Consider the following 20679-nt stretch of genomic DNA (forward strand, 5'->3'; position numbering starts at 1 on the left):
AATTAAGCCTGTTAGACTTCCTGTAACTCACGATTTTTCTTGGCATAAGTAAAAACATTTGACTCAGAGGCAAAATGTGTTATATTAACAACCAGGAAACAAGAAAATACACATAGTAGCATTTTCGGAAGCAAATTCTGTCATCCGCATTCTGTTGAAACGGCCATTGTCATTTCTCCTAATAGCCTAAAGTGTTTACTTTTGGGGTGGAAACTATACATACTGTGATGGAGATTCAGAGATACGCTTTTGTCAGTTAAATTCGAAAAATATATTCAGGTGTGCTTGTTGTGTCCCCCCCAAGCATGAGTCAGAGCCTTTCGTGGGGTTTTGTGTAAATGTATTTTCTAAGAGGTGCTGTTGGGATTTTGCATACAGGTCATTCTTTTTAAAAAGGTCACATTGCAATTTTTCTATCTTTTCTTGTGTTGTTATCCCTCAGGGAAGAAGATGTAGAATGCCAAATTGCAAAGGGAGCTTGTAAAGAGGGGAACATTAAAATTGGATAACCAAGAGCTCCCAGAGAGGGCCTCAGTGGCTGAAAGGAGCCCCTTCTGAGCAAATGGGTAGCAGCGTAAAAGCCAAATTAACCTGGGAGGAGAAGGTATGGAACTTTTGGAGAAACACTTTGTTTACCTCACCATCTTACCATATCCAGCTGGCTGTTTCTCCAAGAATGTTAGTGCTCCAGAAGGGAGGGAAACCTGTCCCCACTGCTAATAGAAGAGGTTGGAATTTTCTTTCAGAGTTTCCAGATGTCCTTGGCAAATGCTAGCAATAGTCATTCTCTCTCTTTTAATGATTATAATAAGCTGCTTTTTAAGGGAACATTAACTGTGTGGTAGGCTCTATGCTAAGTGTTTTATATAAGGTATCTCTATTAATCTTCACTATGATCCTTCCAAAAAGGTATTGCTATTACCCTCAATTTCCATAGGAGGAAACGGGCCCAAAGAAGTTAGACAACCTGGGCAAGGTGACCCAGCTAGTAAGTGGAGCAGCCAGAACTTAAACGCAGATCCACCTGACACCAACACCTGGTTCTGAACCATGGTGTGCAAGTCCTTGTAAAGTCAAACAGTCTCTTTAATAAGCTTGACTATATTTTCTCTTTTACCAAATCACAGAACATCTGGTCTGCTTAATTTTATGAGACTGTAATTACAGCAATGAAAAGGATGTTAGCCTACTCTGAAAACCCTAGCTGAAGGGCTTTCTATTGCTTTGTTCAGAGATTTGTTCTTTTCTCTCCACCTCCACCCCCGACTCCCCAAATTGGATAGTAAGTTCTTCAGGGAAGGTTCTGGAAAGTGGTTTTTTTTTTTTTTCTTCAAGTTCTGTGTTACATGTGCAGAACTTGCAGTTTGGTTACTTAGGTATACAAGTGCCATAGTGGTTTGCTGCACCCATCTACCCGTCACCTACATTAGGTATTTCTCCTAATGCTATCCCTCCCCTAGCCCCCCACGCCCCACAGGCCCCGGTGTGTGATGTTCCCCTCTCTGCTTCCATGTGTTCTCATTGTTCAACTCCCACTTATGAGTGAGGACATGCGGTGTTTGGTTTTCTGATCTTGCGATAGTTTGCTGAGAATGATGGTTTCCAGCTTCATCCATGTCCCTGCAAATGACGTGAACTCATTCTTTTTTATGGCTGCATAATATTCCATGGTGTATGTGTGCCACATTTTCTTTATCCAGTCTATCATTGATGGACATTTGGGTTGGTTCCAAGTCTTTGCTATTGTGAATAGTGCCGCAATAAACATACGTGGGCATGTGTCTTTATAGCAGCATGATTTGTAATCCTTTGTGTATATGCCCAGTAATGGGATCGCTGGGTCAAATGGTATTTCTAGTTCTAGATCCTTGAAGAATCTCCAGTGTCTTCCACAATATTTGAACTAATTTACACACCCACCAACAGTGTAAAAGCATTCCTCTTTTTGGTTCTGGAAAGTCTTATGCTCCTCTGCTTTCTATAGTTCTCATAGTGCCTGGCATGTAGTGTGTGCTCCATAAATATTGACTGATTGATGAATGTGTGGATGTTCCATGCAATAGTTTTTGGGTTGTTCAACACCATTTCTTAATGCTAAGCAAACAGGTTAGAACCTTCAAGATGTCTGTTGTCTTAATCTAGTTGCTTGCACTGAGGTAACTTTTTAATATCATCTCTGCACAGGAGCTGAATGCCTTCTTTGGCACCTGGATGATTGATTGTGTTTTCTCCTTTTCCTCGGAAAGCTCTGGTATTGCGCAAACGCTGCTTTAGGTGATTAACAATGCCGCCAACTTCACCAGTCACCTTTGCAGACAATTCTTGAATTTTATAGGAAAGTGGGAACCTGTTTAAGTATAGTTTCTAGTTAATTCTGCTTCCCCATCCTGGTTTGCTCAATGCTACATAAAAGATTTTCTTTGTGGAAGGAGACAGAATAGAAAAAATAAAAATACATTCTCAATGGCTGGGTGAAGAGAGTCCTTGAGATTTTACCAGCTTGGTATTTCTCACTGTTGGAACTTCAACCCAGGATGCAGATTCATCCTAGTGAGCCTCACAGGAACCTCTGCCTTGGTCTAGAAGATACAGTGGAAATATATAGGATAGGACAGGTAAGGTCAGCAGAAGCCACTTTTCAGCACATACCATGTGATTGCTAGAATAATACAAATAACAACCATTTACTAGCAGATTACTATGTGGCAGGTACTGTGCTAAGCATTTTCCAGACATTCATTATTGTTGCCATTTTTCCAGGTGAGCAAACTGCAGCTCAGAGAGTCTAAGTGAATTTCTTTGTCTTTAAGCAGTATGAGATAGACCCTGGACTTGAACTCAGGTCCATCTGATTCCAGAGTACATAGTCCTTTTGCTACAGTGCTTTGCAGGGAGCTGTGCTGGCTTCTCAAATGGTTTGGGGCTATCTGTGTGAGGCTGACAAGAAAACTATTTAAAGGCTGGTAGAAGAGGGCCCTAACAGAAGGTCTGACTCTCATTTTCTTTCTATTTGCAGAAGATAATTCTTTCCTGTTTCAATATCAGAAGGGGATCTAGCTGAAGGCAAAAGGCCACAGGGTTCTGGTGAGGCACAAGTTCAAACCTTGCTGTAGTTGGACCTGTTCTACTGACTATCAACAGCCTGGGTCTGTGGGTGATCATAGTGTCAGGGGGCTGGAGATTGGAAGTTCAGAGTGGAAGAGCTGGCATATGCCGCAAAATGCACCCTGTTGGGATGGAGCAGGAAACTCAACTGCAGCTGAGTTTAGTGGGGCACCCAAAGAGAGTGGCAACAACAGGTATCAATTTAGAGAAGCACTTGGCTTTGGTGAAAGCAGAAGTCCTGCCCAGCCTAGCTGAACTGAGCAGGAGCAGGTGAGGCTTAGGAGTCCTGCCAGGTGCTAGTAGCAAGGATGGGACTCTAGTCCTTGGAGGCAAGGGTGAAGGATTTGGGAGCTTGGGAAGAACCAGACAAAATCCCAGTTCCACAGAAACTGAATGACTAGACTGGTGGCTCTCAACTGAGACAATACTGCCCCCTAGGGGACTTTTGGAAAATGCAAGAGGGTATTCAGAGGACTGGAAATGGGGATGCTAGATGTTCTCCAATGCCCACGACAGACTTGCAAAATGAAAAATAGTCTAGCATCCCGAATGATTTTTGAATGTTCTGCTGGACTTCCATGGAGCTGAAAACTGCTTTTCTAATTATCTAAACTTTTACTATAAATGTTTTATACCTAAGCACAAAGGGTTTTCCTCCCCCTGCCCCGACCCCACAGTTTTAATCAACTATTCTGTAAAGATATGGAAGATTACATGGTTACAGAGGATCACACAGACTCATTCACCATTTCAGGAAATCATGTCAACAATTGTGATGTTGCTTTTGGAATTAATCAATATAACATATCAGTTTGTGTCCATAACTGTTGCATTCATGGGGATTCTATATAAAGGCACAAGCTTCTGACTACTTCATTTAATCATTCAATGTAGTCCTGTGTGAGCATTTACAGAGTTAAATACATAGTGTTTTATTATGTATTGCTTTATTTTCTCTTTATGTGGCAGGACATATAGCTATCTTTTTGAACTTATGCGTGTAGGTAGGTTATAGTACCTAGAAATTTAATTTCAGGATAGTAAAGGGGTGAAGCAAAAGCAGATTTATTATAAAAGAGAGGATGTTAAGTCTGATAAGGTTGAACACCACTGTGCTAGCCTGATGGCTTCGTGAGGGCCAGGACCATGTGTTTTGCTTCCGTTTGGCCTAATTAACTGAGGTGCTTATAAATAATGAATAATGAATGTGGATGCAAGCACACAGCTGGAGTCAGGCATGTAGGTCAGCATAGTCGGGGTATATAAAACTGGCAGGAGATGGGGACTTTTTTTTTTTTGAGACGGGGACTTTTGATCACCAAAAGAAGGCAGGATCCCAGTTATCAGAAGAGAAACCATAGTTCAGAGTTTGCCTCAAAGCTAGAGCGTCCTAATGTCAAGGCCCAGGGCTTCCTACAGTCCTCTTATCTTGAGACATGTTGGAGCCAAGGGACTGACGTCAGATGGTCCCAGTGGTGAAGAGAGTTGTGTTTACATTCTCACTTGCTGGTATCAATCGTAGGGGCCCAAAGACCTCACTACCTAAAAAGAGGGCTGTTTTCCAGCTTAGCTGTACCTCTTTGCATTGTTTTGTCTGGCCAAGACAGAGAGGATACCAGGGAAAATGAGGCTCGAGTATTGTACGTATAATCTGTCAATGCCCTCCATGCCCCCATTAGGATCTCAGGCTGTCTTGGCCTTCAGGCAGATCCAGCTCCCCCATTTTTCTGTTGTTGCTGCTGCTGTTTTTTTTTTTTTTTCACTCCCCTGATCCCATCAATAATACGTGTACTCCTTCCTTCTGGGTCCTGTCCTCAAAGGTAACTGCTAAATATCTGACAAAGGAATGGCTAAAGCCTTCAGGGCTCCTGATAAGAGAATGGGCTCCCACTTAGCATGAAGGGCAGGGGGCAGCACCTCACTTAGAGATATGGTACATAAGTACAGAGGGAGGTATTGAACCGCCTGTTGTCAGGAGCAGAAGGGACCCTGAGGTCATCTGGTTCACTAGATCCCAAACCTGGCTGTACAATGGAATTACCAGGAATGCTGTTGAAATACAGATGCAGTGTGGCTCCTAATCCTCAGAGTCTGATTCAATAAGTCCGAGATGAGGACTTGAATTATCTGCATATTATTAACAGTATCACTGGTGATTTCGATGAGGAACCCAGTTAGGGAAACCACTCAGACTGACTTTCTCGTTTTATGGGTAGCCAGCTGAGTCACCGACAGGGATGATGACTCGCCCCGGGTCACAGAGCAAGTCATGGCAGAGTTGGAAATGGAACTCAGGGTTTTTCCTCCGCTGTATTGGTGGTGGGACGATCTGACATTATTAGTGTGGGAAGAAGGACCTTAAATTTCACTGTACAAGCTGCTGCTCACTCTGCCTAGAGGTAGAGGACAGAGGGCATCTTAAAGGTTGTTTTTCGTTATAATAAGCAGTACATTTACTTCAGAGTTTGGAAGTGAATCAACAAAATACCCATCAAGATTAGTAGGACAAGAAGAACTCTTTGACGATGTCTATCCATAGAAAGCCAAGTGAAATAATGGAGGTAATTATCCACCTATTTTCTTTGAACACTTTGACCGAAAATCTCCTGGTAACTGAGGGAAAATAGGAGCTTTTAAAAATTGTTGTCTCAAGTAGCCTGAATGACTTCAACTCCCACTTCACTTTTCTTTTTCTGTGGAGATGCTCTCCCAGATGCTTGTCTCCTGGGGGTAGCAGCTTTCCACAGACAAAATGTCCACAGCTTTGGGAAGCATGGAGGGAGAAGGGAAACATAAAGTGAAATGGGATGTCAGGTCAAGCTGCGTTGGTGGTGATGTAGTCACCTGTCGTTTCAAGATAACCTTTTGGATCCTAGATATGTCATAGCTGGGGCCTTGGGACAAGTCCCAGCAGCCTCCAAGCCACAAGCTTATCATTTTGGCGTAATTCAAGGCAGCCTCCTTGAAAAGCTCCACGATGGCAGCTGCTCCATCAGCAACTGGATGAAAACAATGCCAAATCTCTTTATTTAAAATTAGACACTTCCTATTTTGGTTCCTAAATGGCAAATCTATCTGCTCTCTGCCTCCAGTCTTCTGTGTCCAAAGCTGCCTTAATGTGAGGTATTTCAGCAGCGATCAGCAAGTGTCTTCCTATTTATACGCAGCAGAGCTGCCATGGGTCACTGCACTTGTATCTCTGAGCAAGAGAAGTCAGGGGGCCTATTGGAAAGGAAAAATACTGTGGCCTCCGACAGTGAACCTTGGCGTGGGTCAGGGAAGACTGTTCAAGTGCACCAGAGAATGGAGCTGTGATGAGTTCAGTTTTGTATCACTGGCATGGAAGTCAGTAGCCTCAAGATCTGGGAAGAGTTTGGTCACCACTAATTTGCTACATGACCCTGGGCAAGAGTCGTCCCTTCTCTGGGCTTCAGCCTCACCATTTCTGGGGAAAAGGATGCACCATTTAATACATGGTGCCATTTACTGTGACAACCGGCCTGCCACCAAAATATAAAGCTGAATCTTTATCTCACTCCTTATTCCAAAATATAATCCAATTAGGTCAGATTTAGATGTTAAAAAGAGAAACCATTAAAAGATTAGAAGAAGGCGTAAGAGAATATTGAGGTAGGGAGTCTTTGCAAAGCAACAAGAAACTGTAGAATCTATGAAGAAAAAGAATGATAGATTTGACTATGCAAAAATTTAACAACCTGAGTATGGTGAAAGATATCTCATGCAAAGTGGAAAGGCAACATATAAACCAGGATAAAGTCACAACATAGAAGGAAGACAATGGTTTATTATTCAGAATACTCCACCAGCTCCAGTGTAAGAAGTGCATTATTTTCTTTACAGCACTTACCATGATTTACAATGACATGATTTAGCTACTTGTTTTTCTATTATTTCCTCTGCTTACATGTTAGCTTCATGAAAGCTCAGGTTTTGCTTACTCACTATTATATTTCTAGTGCTAGACTGGTGCCTGGCATACAGTAGGTACTCAATAAATACTTGTTGAAGGAAGGAATAAATGAGCTTCTGTAGACCAATGAGAAGATGATGAACAATTCACTAGAAAAATGCTCAAAGAATAATGAAGAGGCAATTCACAGAGGAAACGCAAAGGGCCTATGCCCTATTAAAAGGAACACCAATCAGTAATAATTAAGAAATGCAAATTAAAACAATATTGAGATGATTCAGATGTCAGCTTTTACCTCTCAAATTGGCAAAAATTTAAAAGGTCACTAAAACCCAGGGTTTGTGAGAATCTGGTGAAACAGCACACTCATTCACTCTTGATGCAAATCTGGAGGGCAACTGGAAATGTTATTTGAGTCAGCAATTCCTGTCTTAGGAGTTTACCTTTGCAAAATGCTCCATGTATAAGGATGTTCATTTAAACATTATTTGTAAATAGGAGCAAATTGAAAAAACTAAATGACCTCGGTGAAGGACTGGTTAAATCATTTATAATACATCCCAATAATGACATACTAAACATTACTATGCTAATGATTAAGAGTTTGAGCCTTGGTTAGACTGCCTAGGTTTGACTTCCTCCTCTAGCTTTTATGAGTTGTGTGACCTCGACCAAGTTTCTAACCTCTCTGTGCCGTTTCTCATCTGTAAAATGGGAAAAGTAACAATTCATGAAGTTGTGAAGAGTAAATGAGATAATTCATATGAAATATTCAGATAGGACCTGGCACAGAGCATTTAATAATTGCTACACATTACTATTCCAACTACTAGTATAATGATGACAATGACGATGTAGCCACAAATAAAGACAAGCTAGATCTTTAAATACTGATGTGCAATGATATCTCCAATATAGTATTGTGATAAAAGCAAGTTGCAGAAGAGTAAGTATAGTAGGATCTGATTTTTGTTAAGGGTATTATATGTTACACATACAGGAAAAGACTGGAAGGATAGACAGACTGTCAACACTGGGGAGTAGAATAGGAGAGGTAGATTTTCCCTTGAGCAATAATTAGAGTTGTTTGAAACAAGCATGTGCTACTTTTATAATAAACAAAAGATGTAAAGGGGAAAAAAAAGCTCCGTTTGGAATTCCGAGGACAGTTAATCCCACCAGGCTTCACATCCCCCAGTTCTTGGCCACAGCCCAAACGTTAAGCCTCCCTGCTCGTCATCTGTCCTCTCCCATACCATCCTCATACTGCTCAGTGCTCCCATCCCCGCCACCCCGACTCATCCACCTCCCCACTACCGCCCTCTCTCACTCTTCTCAGTATCCTCTGGAAGCCCCCACCTTGCAGTAAACAATTCCCCCTACACCCTGGATAAATTTTACAGAGCACTATTGTCTACCTCCGGGCCTGGAAGTGCTGAAACCTGAGTCTCCACGGCGGATCTCACGGCTTTGCCACCAGCGCCCTCTAGTGGACACTGTCCACACTCCCACACTACAGGCACCCTAGGGCTGGGAGGTGGGGTCTGTGCTCTAGCTTCCCCTGTTTGCTTCCAGGCTGTTAGTCCTCCGTCCTCAGCCAAGAACTCCTCCTTCTCATGCCATCTGGCTACTTCTCTCCTCGTTGACGCTTCTTTATAACCATCCCCTCCTGGTCAACCCCCCCCTACCCCCACATTCATCGAAGAGTTCGACATCTGGCTCATTGTCTTCTTCTCCACCCCAAGTCCTGACATCATTCTGGGTGAGTTGGACATCCGTGATCCATGTACAGGACACACTCTCATCCTAGCCTTACCATGCTTCATCATCAGTCAGAACCCCCTACCATCTACACCTTGCTGGCTGGCCTCAACGCTCTTCTTTTTACCTCAGGAGGCTCTCCAGTTTTTTGAGCCCCCTCCATCCATTTCTTCCATCCCATCAGCCCCTTTCACCTTACTACCTTCCCTCTCCATCCTGGAACATGATGATGATGATGATAAGAATAACAACTAATATGTATGTGCCAGGCATATACTACCCATCTTATGACATCATTTCAGTAATCTCATGTTATCCTCACAATAACTTTATGAGGAAGATACTATTGTGGTTTTCCTTTTAATGAGGTGACTGAGGCTCAGAGAGGTTGAGTGACTTACCCAAAGTCCCACAGCAGAGATGAGATTTGAAGTCAGGTCTGTTTGCTTTCAGAATCTTGCGTATATCCCCAATTCCCTTGCCCTGTGTCTTTCTGCTGCATCCATGAGGCAAAATCCTAAGTCTGGATAAATTTAACTGACAGTTTCCTCCTCTGTGCTTATGCCCAGATGGAGGAACATTGCTGGAGAAAATCCCATCACTTTGTTGGTTAGTCCCACCAGAAAGTCATAGTTTCCAACCTCAGCGGGGCCCTCGACTCAGCTAAACAATCCTTCTAAGTAACTGTCCTGACAATAGCACTTGCAAACTTTCTCCACTGCCCTCTGGAGTCAGACTGTCTGGGTTAGAGTCTGCTTTGGCCACTTCCATGCTCCATACCATGCCAGCCTTTAAGAAAGGGTAAAGTGGAGGAAAAAGGATGAGGGGAAAGGGGAAGTGATATGTATCGAGTGTCTTCTAGGTACCAGCCACTGTGCCAGGTGCTTTGCATGCAGTGTTTCATTTAATCCTGCCAGCAGCCCTGTAAGGGCAATACTCTTGTTATTTTTGCTTTACAGAGGAGGAAGCTGAGGCACAGACAGGTTAAGTCACTCACTAACGTGACACAATTTGTATGTGGAGAAGCCATCTCATTCGTTTAGACCTTCCTTATCTTGATGAATTATTGTGACAAGCTGATAAATGGCTCCCCTGTTACCTATCTCATGCCCTACAATCTACCTTCCATGCTGTTGCTGGGACAATCTTTCTAAAATGCACATCTGACAGTGCTACTACTCTGCTTAAAGTCCTTCCAGAGCTTCCCCTCAGTCTTCAGAATGAAACAGAAACCTTTGATCTTAATGATTTGGCCCTGTCCTTCCTTTCTCACTGCATCCACTACCACTTTCCCATGCAGTCACACAGTACTATTTTTGGCCACCTGATGACACCTTGCTTTCTTCTGAAGAAAGAAGAAAGCATATATATATATATTCTCTGCCTCCCCATCCTCCACACCCTTTCCTGCCCACTTTAAATGCTCCTCTTCTGTGCTTTCACAGCATTCATGTTTATCCCAGTGTGTTATAATTTCCTGCTGTCTTCTCTGTTTCCCCCATTAAACTGGAAGCATCTTGAGAACTGGGATTGTGCCTTAGTCATCTCTGTACTCCCCAGGGCTGTAGCACCAGAGCCATGGTTAAATCTATGTTTGTTGAATGACTGAATTAATGAATGAATAGAGTGAATGAGAGAAGAAAAAGCTCTCACTTGGAAAGTTTAGTGACATGAGCTGTATGGTATCTGATTCTTGGCTGAAGCTGCTGCAGTTTTTCCCTATGACTACAGTGCTATAAAAATATGTCTGCACGTGGATAAAGACTGGAAGAGAACTTTCCACACAAAACTAAGAGTTGTGTTAGAGTGGTGAGTGATGGATGCTTTTTTCCCCATTTTCAAAATGTTCTTTAGTGCTGCTTTTGGATTGTTTTGGCAATGTAGCAGACATTGTAGAAATGGAATTTGGGGCTCCCATGGAGGAATCGACAACCAATATGTATTGATGCCCAGTGTACTCTGCTGGGTTCTGGGTGCTGTGGGGAGATGGGTGGGTAAAGGCGACTCATTCTGACTCAGGTTTGCATGGTCAGGAATCTTGCCAATTAGGTTGGATTTGCTGGAATAAAAAGAGAACTTTCAAGAATTTTCCAAGCTCCTGGGTTGAGGTATTTCTTTTCTCCCAAAGCTGGGCCGCAAACAAAGATGGCTTTTGTTTGCAGTAAAATACTCATTCCTTCAATTTTGTCCTGCAAAGTGACTTCTATAGCTTTGGGAGTCAGGTTTGCTGAGTGGGGAAACTGATTGTCCATGCTTCATTGATTTAGAAATGACCAAAAATGTTTGCCTTTTCTGGCTCTTGAATAAAATGTTTAGGAATTTCATTGGCAAAATGATGAAATTGTTTCCTTTACTGCTGCAAGACTTCCAAAACTATATATCGTGGGTTAACTTAACCCAGAAGAGGCAAAAAAAAAAAAAAAAAAAATGGGAAGCAGACTCAGATGATTAACACTCTGCCTTAATTGGGTGCTTACTCACTGTGCCGTGGCAAGGCACTGTGTTCTGGACTTTGGAGATATCTCATTTAAAACTCTCAACAGCTTGTGGGGAAGGGACTGTTATTGTTCTCATGGTAGAGATGGTCAAACTGAGTTTCATAGAGGCTCAGCTCTGAAATCATGAGACCAGGATTTGAAGCCGAGTTCAGCTGGTTCCATGGGCACACACTAACCATTTGGCAACAGTGCCTCTAGACTAGTCTGGCTACAAAGGGACAGAGGTATGTATTTATTTTGATTTAACGAACCGTTGTTTAATGTTTACCATGTCCCGGGCACATGGTAACTGCTTTAAAAATGTTAGATTATTTACTTCTCATAGACAACCCTGTGAGGAGGTACTATTATTAATATCATATGACAGGTGGGAAAATGGAGGCACAGGGGTGTTAAATCACTTGCCCGGGGTCACTCAGGCTAGCATGTGACAGAGCTAGAGTTACAATCCAAGTGGCCATGTTCAGGTGTGTGGCCCATTACCTTGACTCTGTGCTGGTTAGCATGCTACCCCCTGTGCCCTGTCTGCATAGCTCTGGCTCAGAAACACTGAACACATGGGCCTCTTTTTGTAGTTTTGTAACAGATTCGTACTTTTTAAAGTATTTTCCACCATTAAAGCCATACGCTCTGCTTCTAAGCGTCCTGTGGGATTGGTGGGAAGGGTGAAAACATACTCCTGTCCTTCTATAGCAAGACTAGCTTAGAGGCAAGGTTGCCCAGTGGTTAGAGCATGCCCATGGTGCCAGTGAACTCAGCTTCAAATCCTGGCCTTATGATTTCAGAGCTGAACCTCTCTGAACGTCTGTATCACTATCTTTGCTAAAGGAAGAGGAAGCTTTCTCCCGATATCTTCATTTACTTCCAATTTTCGGTTTTTGGGGGAGAGCTGGGTTTCCTCCACAGCTAGGCGCTGGGTGGCGAAGGGCTTTTGGACTGTCACTACTTTTCATTCGACAGAGACTTCAGGACAGCCCCCTTCAAAGGCAGTCTGTTTGGGGTCACCAGGAACAGACAGAGTGCTCTTCCCTACCGCGCTCATCCCACCTAGTGCCATCTATCCTTACCCACTCTGAATCCCTCCTCTCGGCAGGCACTGCCTCATTCCCCAGAGCCAGGCCTAGACAATGGCGGCTGCTCAGCTTGGAGGGAGGGGGAGTGAAGAGGCAGCAGGCCCAACCCGCCAGCTTGAAAGCTTCATTTGACAGGGGAGGAGGCACATCTGGTTTGGGTTTTCAATTCAATTCAACAATGATTTATTGTGGGTCTGCCAGCTGCAGAGGTTCTGGGCTAGGCTAGGCAGCAAGAGATGCAAAGATAAGTAAAATATTGTCTGTGCTCTTAAAGGAGTTTTCTAGGTTGTAGGGGTGTGTAGACGCAAATGAGCATTTTTTTTATGCGATAAGCCCTGTGCTTAGCAGTTTACCTTGCCTACATTATTATGTCTTTGCATCTTCCCAGCAGGTTTTGTGATGGAGGTGGGTAAACTATTATCACTTCATTTTATATACATGAGGAAACAGAGCCTCAGAGTGGAAGAGACTGGCCCAAGGTCATATTTTTAAGAATGGACCAAACCAGTTCTGGAACTATTACATTCTTCTGCTCCCCAGAGGTGATGAAGATGATGATGATGACAAAAAACACTTACTGAGCTCTGGAGGCTAAGTCTTGTGCTATGCGGGCTGCAGATATTATTTTACTGGCAACTTCCAACATCCCATTGAGGCTGATGTTGTTATCCCTTTTTCTAGAAGAGAAAACGGAGGTAGCCTTGGGAAGTGATGGAGTTGGAATTTGAAACCAGGTCATTCCAGTCCACCAGCCTGTACCATAAAAGAGGTAGACACAGGGTGCCATGTTCAGGGGCAAGAGCAATGAATTGTGCCTGCAAAAGCTTCATGCCAGAGATGGCATTTACATTTGGCCTTGAAGGGTGAGATGGGGTTATGATTGGTAGAGTTGGGAGAGAGGGCATCCCAGTCAGAAGGGATATTCTGAGCAAAGAACCCAAAGAGATGACTTGTGGAGCATTTTGATTGAGAGGCTGTAGGTTCATCCGGCATGCAGGCTGGGGACTCTGGGTGTAGAGGAACAATGTGAAGGAAACCAGAGATACGCCTGATGGTCTAACACATTTTTGTCAAGTTGAGGTTCTTATTTTTTTAATTAAGAGCAGGTACTCTGCCCCAAAGGCTTTTCAAATGATACTATCTTGCAACCCATGAGCAAACACATTCGAGTCTCTCACTGTGTAAATTCTACTGTGCTGAGAGCTGCGGTGAATACAAAAGAAAACAACTCAATTCCTCAAGTGTGTGCCGATGGCCCCCGTGTGGTTGAGGAGGCAAGATACACACAATCAGGAAAAGCAGCAGCTAGCATAGGCAGTTAGTGATCAGGGCCAAATGAGTTTTTCCAGCCGTCAGATTTCAAGGAACATGAACGAGAGCAAGGCCGGCAAGCTTAAGGCCGGGTGGGGCAATCAGTGTAGCTAGCATTAAGGGCTCTGGCGAGGCCTCCCTTCCCCAAACTGCCACAGTCTCCAACCATGTCTTGACCTCCCAGAGTTTGTTAGGGAAGATGGGACCTTATGGGATCAGAGACAGCGCATGGGAGCTGGGAAACGGAGCCGAATACCTGATATTCCTGATCCTCCAATTTTCTACACTTATTCTCATTTCCTGGCAGCTCCTCCAGCTGCTGAATTGTATGTGTATGTGTGAGCCGTATTTTAAATTAAGCAGTGAGTTCTTTCAGCTCATCATAAACATGCTAAAAAGCTTCAGCCACGGCCTGAGCCCACCCCCGCCCTTTACACACACAGGCAGCAGCTGGGGCCACTCGACCCCACACTCTAATGTGCATTGCCTATGACTCACCAACAAAAACGACTGTATGTTTCAGTCTCCCTGGGTAGCTGATTCCTAGTTGTGGTGGGAAATCTCAGTCCGATTTGGAAGGCAAAGGGCCTCAGCCCCGCCCTACTGACTGTGAATTCTACAACATATGGAGCGCCTACCTTGTGCAAGGCATTGTGGGTAAGTCCATTCATCTCTCTGGGCTTTCCATTTCCTCAGCTTCAAAATGCATGTACTAATCCTGCCGGCTTTACCTCCCTCCTAGGGCTCTGTGTCTCAGCCACACTGGTCTTTCAATTTCTGCAACATTCTCGGTCTTTTCTCGCCCCAGGGCCTTTGCACGTGCTCCTGCCTGGACTGCCCTTCCTCTTGCTTTTGGCATGGAAGGCTCCTTCCTAACCTTTCAGTCTCAGCTTAACGTTACCTCCTGAGAAGAGCCTTCTCTGACCACCCACAGTTACATGCCTCCTGTTCCTCTCTTACATTTCTTTTATTAGCAATGCTTCCTTAACCCCACTTACTGCTCTGGGTAATTATGTCTATTTATATTTGTCTATTTATGGTATGTCTCTCCCACTGGAATGTAAGCTCCAAGAGGACAGGGACCTTGTCTGTGTCACTCAGCAATGTGTCCCTCTCCTCTAGAGTGGTGCTTGGCACATAGTAGGCTGACATAAGCAAAACCATCTGGAAAATATTTTCTTCCTGAGGTTCTTGCCAGACATATGGTTGCTGAGGGAAAAATTATGGCAGAACTGTGTCATTCCATAGGAAAAAAAAATCAGGCTAAAAGGGAAGAGTTTGTTGAAAACAGTTCTGTTTTAGAAACCAGTCCTTGGAGTCTCATCGCCAGACACAGTCTTATGAAATTAAACAAAAGAAATAAAAAGCATAAAAAGCTAAGTTTTTATTGGGTATTTACTATGTGCCAGGAACTGTTCTAAGTGTTCTACACAGATTATCTCATTTAATCCTCATCATAACCCAATGACGTCAACTCTATTATTAGCTCCATTTAACAGATGAAGGAATTGAGGCTCTGGGATGTTAAGAAAAGTGCCCAAGGTCACACAGCTAGCAAGAGACAGAACCAAAAGTTGAACTCAAGGCAGTCTGAGTCCAAGTCCACAAACTAAATCATCTATGCCACCTGCAGCCCCCACCTCATGTTACCCTACACCTCCCACGCCACCCCCAGGCACGATTCTACTACAGCACTGGCCACATTGCAGAACAGGGGTTTGTTTACTTGTCTGTCCTTCCTACTAGACGAGGAGCTTCTCAAGTGCAGAGACTGGATCTTATTCATTTTTGCTTCCCCTGTGCCTGGAAGAGAGCTTGTTCTGGAATAGCTAACCAAGGAATATTCGTTGAATGAGCAAATGAGTGAGGGAGTAAGTGAATCCATATTCCTTAATATTTTCAGGCTTCAGGCTTATGGGCTCATGTGTATTTCCCTGGTCAAGCATAGCACTGGGCACAAGGGTATTCTGGTGCAAGAGGTGCCTCTCACCACAGGGTACAAGAAGGACTAGCTCTGGCTGGGTAAACCAAAGCAGTGTTCCACAGAGCAAGGGGCTTGATCCAGAAGGTTTCATTTTGTCATCGGTCTAAAAAGTAGCTGGACCTGTTTAGGACTTAAACAAACTTTCAGTGTTCCAATCCCATCTCAAATCCTTTGCAGAATGAGGCAGGGTGTGGGGAGGTGGTGGTGGGGCAGTTATAAATAAACAAATACCCACAAACCGGCTGGTTTTTTAAACAGAATTTGCTTCAGTCAGTGCTGCACCACATTTTCCCAACTGGCCTCCGTCGTGAGAACAAGTGGGAACTTTCATACTGAATGGCTTTATTTTTATTCTGACCAGATGAATGGCAGGAGTTTTGGCTCGGGAGGCAGGTTTCCGATCCTCAGCACACAGTTTGCTGCCCTACTGTGCCCCGTCCATCACACACAGCGCCCTGCACAACATACCCAGTCATTGCATCTACTGCCTCAGCCCTTGAAAATAATTGGGTCATTGTTTTATTACACCAGCGAGAGAGCTGCAAGCCTGTTAGGATTATGTCATTGATATTTGCGTGAAAAGGCAATCATGATATGCTGGTCATTTAACACAGCTGGGAATGCAACTGTGTTGTCATTGTTTAAGGTTCTCATCCAGCCCCTCTGACTTTTTTGCACAGCCCAGCCTGTGTAAATGGATCACTCTGATGTATGTCACCTTTAAAATGCTTTCTAGCCCTTCAAGGGACCAAGCAGGATTTAACTCTTTTCATGCACTTGGACTTTGCTGCTTGTAGGCACAGCAGTCTGAAGGTGAGAGATGCTTGCTTTTCATACTTGTGGGAGTTGTACACCCTAGTGGCAGGATGCTGCAATACAGTGTCATTTGTTCACTAACTGCTGATCAGAGCCAAGGACAATTTTGGCTCAAGAACAAATGAGACCTAATGTCTGTGAGGGAAGACTATGTAGATAAGTCACGGGTCAGAGTTGTGTTGCGACTTGTATTGTGTGCTAGTTTCAGTAGGACTTGTGCTTTCATTGCAATTGTCAGTATGCTTAAGCAGGGGTCTCTGCTAATGAAATTCGAGCATATTTGCATTTATCGACAGGTATTACTGATGGCAGAACATCTTATTTCCACACAAGGCAATGAGTAACATTGATTATAGAAGTGTAAACAAAGCTCAAATTCATGTGCCAATTTGTCTATTTCAACTCATCGATCCTCTTCTTCCACTGGCATACTAGCCTGAGTTTTATGGCATATGGCCATTAAAGTATTCTTCAAAGGAATCTGTTGCAGACACCTGTTCATCCCTCTTCTGGTCCTGGTCCTTGCCAAACCAGCTCTGTGCCTTTGCCAACCACCTTGAGGTGTGACAGGAAAAGCTAACCCAATAAGGGAGTCAACTGAAGGGATGGAGTGGCTTAGATGCAAATCGCCAAATCCCAATGGCCATGGCTATAAGGAACACAGGTTCCTGAAGTTTTCTTGGCAACTAGCTCTAACTGCTTTGCCTTCTGAGTGCTTTGGTATTTGTTTTATTCTAAGTTCCCAGTTTTGATCTATTTTTGCCTTATGGCTGCAGATTCCCTTTCTGGAAAATGGGGCTCTGGCTGGGATCAAATCAGAGAACACACCCAGACTTGGCATAGTGCCTGGCACAGAGTAAGTGCTCAACAAATGGTAGCTGTTGTCTCTTTTTCCCTGTCCAGGTTTCTTCTGGTTCTGTTCTCTGTACCTCCAGTATTGGCCCAGAACCAGGAACTGTTCCCTCCCGTGACTGGCAAGTCAGATTACCTGGCCCTCAGACAAGCTGGGCTCCCTTTTCTGGCAGCCTTTTGCTGTCCTTACCTGTTGCCATGTGCCACTCAGTGTAACCACAGGCAGACCTCTGCCAATTGCTGACATTAACCTATTGAATCCTGGCAGAGAAGAATAAGTTTGCAGACTGGAATTTGCATGTCTGGGCCAGATACGAGACCAGGAGGCAAAGCCATATTTACCTGTTCTCCCCAGTTGTGGGCAAATCACCCACATTCTGGCTAAAACCAGATGTTTCACACCCATGACTGCAATGCCACACATCAAACAGTTGCTTACAAAGAACACAAAGTGGTTTTCACATCGCAAATGTAACTTGCAGGTCACTTCTCAAATTTCCTCGCAGCAGCTACCATGCCTGGGTATTTTTCCCTTAAAAATGACAACCTTGTTGGGTCTCTTGTAGGGACTTTCATTTGGAAGCCCTGGGAGAACTTATATGCTCTTTCCAAGAGGGTCTCTGATGGCTTTAATTCACATGGAGTTAATATATTGGAAAAGAAAAGAGATCTTCCCCAAACTCACCTGCTCCTTGAAAATGCTATTCTGTTGCCTTGGCGAACAGCCAATCCAAACATTAAAAAAGAGATAGAGAATGCAGGAATCCTAAATGCTATTCTCAGTGCATGTCCAAACAAGAACTGGGGGCTGAGGGGCAAAGAACAGAAAGAGGAGAAAAGAGTTTTTGTAGCCTAGGCCGTGAGTTGATCCCACCCCGTCATGTCCTGTACCCTTCACGCTCATAGAGAAGACAGAGGAGGCCGGGTGCGGTGTCTCATGCCTGTAATCCCAGCACTTTGGGTGGCCGAGGCAGGCGGATCACCTGAGGTCAGGTGTTGGAGACCAGCCTGGCCAACATGGCGAAACCCTGTCCCTACTAAAAATACAAAAATTAGCCGGGGGTGGTGGAACATGCCTGTAATCCCAGCTACTCGGGAGTCTGAGACAGGAGAATTGCTTGAACCTGGGAGGTTGAGGTTGCAGTGAGCCAAGATTGTGCCATTGCACTCCAACCTGGGCAACAAGAGTGAAACTCGGTCTCAAAAAAAAAAAAGAAAAAGAAAAAGAAAGAGGAAGGAGAAGGAGAAGAAGGAGAAGGAGAAGGAGAGAAGAAGAAGGAGAAGGAGAACAAGAAGATGTGGTGGCATCATGACTTTTCTGCTAGGGTTAATTGCTCAGCCTGAGAGGCTCTCCAGGCTGGCAGGTCACACTAGAGCCAAGAGTGAAGGGTCCATTCAGTAAGGTCACTGCCATGATCAGTTCTCAACCACTTTAACTCAGTTTTTCTGTTGCTGCTTTGTTGGTTAGTGGTTTGTTTGTTTCTACCCATTTGGGAGAAGGGTAGGAAAGGAACTAAGGTGATCAACTATTCCATATGTGTCAGGCCCTGTACTTGTCTTTTCAAACACTTATTCACACTCTGAGGGACTCTCTCAGGTCCAGCAACTGTGTAGCTATGATGTGAAATAGCAGCTTCTCTCTATGCATTCACTGGGAATGGTTTGTTCTGATCACACAATTTTTTCCAGTTCTTCCGACGTTAGATGTTGCATGGTAAGAAACAGGTGGTTAATTATTGAGACAGTTCTTATTTGGAATTGTCTCTTCCTCCTTCTCCTCTCAGGCAGATGCTAAAGGATGTCTGTAGTTTTTTCATGGCATTTTGCTAAAGATGCACATTCATTAATTCATCAAATAGCTTTTTTTGAGACATTATTATGAGTGAGGTGTTGTGCTATGATATGCTTTATATACCATATCTTATTTCATCCTCACCACAAAGCTATGAGGTAGGTACTATCATTATCTTAATTTTACAATGAAGAGACAGGCTCAGGAAACATAATGCAAGGTCACACTCAGTTAATAAGTTGAGAGCTAGGATTCAAACCCAGGTTTATCTGACTCAGTTACACTACACTTCCTCCACATAGCACATTGTGGGCCCGTCACAGCTCTTGAGGACAAAATTCATCCTTAGAAAAGTTTTCTTACTCCACTTTTTGCTGATACTACTGCTGCTGTTGCTGCTGCTACTACTATTACTACTACTGCTACTGTTTCTCCTCCTCTATTTATCCAGAACTGCATTTTTCCAGCACTCCTAGGTGCTTTGAACCCAGCTACCAGTTGTAGAGTTCAAATCCAGGCCTGCATGAGTCCCTTGCACCCATTCTACTTTTCTGCACTGCTTGTAATGTAACACAGGAGGTATGGGACATCCATAACTCAGGTAGGTAATTGACTTCAAGCTTAACATTCACTCACCAATCATTTATTGAGCACATATTAGATAAGCAACCTATGGCTCCTGCCCTGGAGTTGTTCATAAGACCTTCCAGGCAGACAGCTATGGGACGAATACACTTGAATTTATTAAATCTACCTCAGGCAAAAAACCAAGCATGTAATTATAAGTAGTATATCAGAGTATGTGTAAATGGGGTTCTGTAAAATGTTTGAAAGAGGCAGGCCTGGGTTAGTGGTGAGAACAAGGAGCAAGAAGGCTCTGCCACCAAATAACAACATGAGTGTTGTCCCGTTAATCTCTCTGGGCTTCTGTTTCCAGATCAAGGACCTCAAAATAATAGTCATAGTCACCATTTATTGAGTGCTTTACTGTTAACCAGGCAGTATGCTAGGTGGTTTTCATTTAGTCTTGACAACAGTATTCTCGCTTTCCCTTTTCTACAGCTGAGACTCAGAGACATTAGGTAATGTCTAGGTCACACAGCTCTTCAGTGACCAGTTGTTTCTATGTCAGAATCCTCTTATAATCACTGAGTTGTATCGCTTCCCTTGCCTCCTGCTCCCAAGTCAAGTATTCTCTACTATGTCGCCTGAAAATTAAAATTAAAATCAAGGATAATCTTGTTCAACTGAGCCAAGAGGATAAACATTAGAAATAGCAATTAGTAGGTAGAAATGTTGCCAGGAAGAGCTATACAAAAGCATAGAAAGGCAACCAAGGGAGTTAATGATGGGGGTGTGGCAGGGGTTGCATGTTGATGGGTAATTGGATCCTGGCCAGCTCTTACCTTCTTCCTTCACCTTCCCACTCCGCAATTTCTCAGGCTTCTCTAGAGAGCACAACCCACCTAGAGACAGCCTGTGCTGCCACAGGAGGGCACCAGGCCAGGAATGGCAGGCCTAGGGCAGTGGGGCTCTGGGCTGGGAACCATAAATAA

The 20679-nt window shown here is 43.9% G+C and overlaps 1 protein-coding gene across 5 annotated transcripts in view; it reads left to right on the top strand.

Annotated features, from left to right (window-relative positions):
• The window catches only part of RTL9 (retrotransposon Gag like 9), a 97127-nt gene that overhangs the window by 45686 nt on the left and 30762 nt on the right, over positions 1-20679 (top strand). Inside the window, exon 2 of one of the 5 annotated variants that reach the window (XM_054676410.2) lies at positions 443-604. The exons of 3 other annotated variants lie outside the window; for them this stretch is intronic. The gene's annotated coding sequence lies outside the window, so the exon portion shown is untranslated. Of the gene's footprint in view, positions 1-442; positions 605-14202; positions 14337-20679 lie in introns of those variants that run through there. One more of the 5 variants, XM_063804934.1, reaches the window with a different exon arrangement.

This window comes from Pan troglodytes, chromosome X, assembly GCF_028858775.2.
Source record: "Pan troglodytes isolate AG18354 chromosome X, NHGRI_mPanTro3-v2.0_pri, whole genome shotgun sequence".
NCBI lineage: Eukaryota > Metazoa > Chordata > Mammalia > Primates > Hominidae > Pan > Pan troglodytes.